This window comes from Zea mays, chromosome 3 (assembly GCF_902167145.1).
Source record: "Zea mays cultivar B73 chromosome 3, Zm-B73-REFERENCE-NAM-5.0, whole genome shotgun sequence".
In the NCBI taxonomy this organism is placed as follows: Eukaryota; Viridiplantae; Streptophyta; class Magnoliopsida; order Poales; family Poaceae; genus Zea; species Zea mays.
This window is the reverse complement of record NC_050098.1, coordinates 33401273-33403906: the sequence shown is the minus strand read 5'-3', so window position 1 is coordinate 33403906 and position 2634 is coordinate 33401273.

Genomic DNA, 2634 nt, shown 5'->3' with positions numbered 1-2634 from the left:
GTTCACATGTGATGATAAATGGAAAGTTCACATATAAAGGAAAAGAAATTCTCCTTTTATTTCTTTTACAAAAATGGGTATTACAAATCCTACCCCCCTTAAAAATAATCTCGTCCTCGAGATTAGTTAGAAAAGGGATATAGAAAGTCATATGATTGGTTATAGTTTAGCTTCGAATTTTCTCAAGTGGTGTTAAGCACAATTTTTTTTTGTCATCAAATGAGGAAATGGTTAGGGAAACATGGGTACATTATGTTTAGTTATCAGGCAACAGTAGATAAGGTTGGGGTAAGAAGGATTAAGGCATGGAAAGACTTCATCTTGGATGGTGGATCTTGATTCATCTGAAGTTCTGATTCTATTCACATTCTTCCTTGTCAAGGTTGACCTTCTTTCCTTTGGTCTTGTTGTGATCATCCGAGTTAGAGACATGTGGTTAAGCTAATTGTGGGTAGGATAGATTTCACGAGGTAGGTTGGTTAGAATCTCTGTTTTGTTGTTAGGTTGATACAGAGGGGTTATGCAACCATATGATGGGTAAGGTAGTTGCATATAGTCGGGTAGTTGTATATGGTTAAGTTAGTTTGGGGCACCAATTTAGGTTAACACATGTTTATAGAAATATGGTCTAATCGAATTGTACCAGTGTTACTAACTTGTTGAGTACTCACATTAGGTTATATCGTGTTAGATTAGATGAGATCTAGATTAGAATGGTATGACTGGTTCAGATAAGATCTTAATTAATTTGTATTAAATCATGGTTGTTACACTAGGATGAGATAAGTATAGTGGTTAGGACAAGATGGATCTATTGAGATAAGGGAGAATCTTTTAAGCCAAGATGGATCTTATGAAGTTGGATATATTTTAATGGGGTATTCTTAGTTTGTATAGTCATCTTATGATTTTTTATTTATTTATTTATATTTATGCCTATATGTATATGCAGATGTAATTGTGGATATTACTCCACAATTCATCACACTCAATCAAAGATCCAAATCAGGCAAGTATCATAAGAAGAATCATTCAAGCATATAGAAAAAAATAGTTTTGTTTTTGTTCCTAAGAGTAGGTCTCCTATTCCTAAAGGTCACCATAGGTACAGGATTTCCAAGTGTGAAATCCACATTTGTCTTTAGAATGAAAAAGGTAAGAATAATCAGAGTAAGCGGAAATAGATGAGAAAAGATTAAGAAAAGTTTAGAAAGAATCAGAGTAGTAAAGGTAAGTAGGCAATGGTTGTCCAGTTCTATCTAGGCTTCGTCCTACAGTCAACATTCCTCTGATACCACTTCTGTCACACCCGAGTTTCAGGGGTCCAAAGCCCGGGCGCGAACATAATCACCAGGTGTGCTGGGACCAAGTCTCACACATATGATGAATCATGGCACAGGATCAAATGTCACATCTTTACTATATAATAAGATTTCTATACAAAATAAATAAATAATTACATTATAAGGAGACAACGGTCCAGCAACCCAAAGTTGACTGGGAGACGACGACCTAGACCACTCACGAACTCATCACAGCATCCTCCATGCGCATCATCCAGTGGTACCTGCTCTTGACCTGTGGGGGGGTGTGAGACAGCAAGAGTGAGCTCACATACGTTCATCGCTCAACAAGTTGTGGGGAATAATGTGCACTCGTGAAGTGTAAGGCTTACCAAAGAGGATGGTTAGAGCCGAGCATTGCTTTTAAAGTTGGTCAAAATTTTATTAGCAATTACTAAGTATAAGTAAATACCAACCCAATTAAGTAGTAGAACAAAAGTAACATCATCACCTGCGATGCAATGCATATGACAAATTGAATTTAGTTCCATAAGTTAATCATCAGAGAGTCCTGAGCTGCTCATGACCGTGAGCTCGGCTAGTATACCAGTTTTACACTCTGCAGAGGTGGTACCCTTTACCCACAAGTCATGTTACCCATCTGCCAAGGGATCGCGACTTCCCATACACCTCTACCGAGGAGGCGAGGCAGGGTAACATTACGAGGCCTTTACAAAGTTCCACTAGCTTCAGAAAACCCGCTACAGTTTATAGGAAGCTCCAATGCAGGAATCCCTTGCAGGACCGCCATCGCAGCAAAATCCTCCCGAGGGCCTCCCTACACTGACCACTCCCCTACTGCCCTTGCCCCTTTCGGGTAAGGTAGTCCTCCACTAGCTTTCCTAATTAATCAGCCAAGGGCGTCCATAAACCCTTGTGGTGGCACGTGTTTCTCAAGTTAAGCTCTATGTTCCAATTAACATTTAATGATCTTGTCATGAACATAAATAAAATAACAACATAATTGGAACATAGATATAATGAAATATTAACCCAAAACCATATAAAGCAGTAGCAGAACTACCCAAGTGATTCAGGGGTTAAACAAGGTATTCAGGATAAACAAACTAGGGTAACCTATTAGGTCCCATCAAAATTAACCTATGCAGATCATTATGATTAATTAGAACGTGAGTGGGTAAAAGAAGTGATCAAGGGCACAACTTGCCTGGGACTTGAGATTCCAGGTACCAGGATGATCTTCAGGTGGCTCGTAACCTCGCGCTAGTCGTAGCAATACAAACAAACATGGCATAGGCAAAATTAACATCACACCAAACATATATGCAAA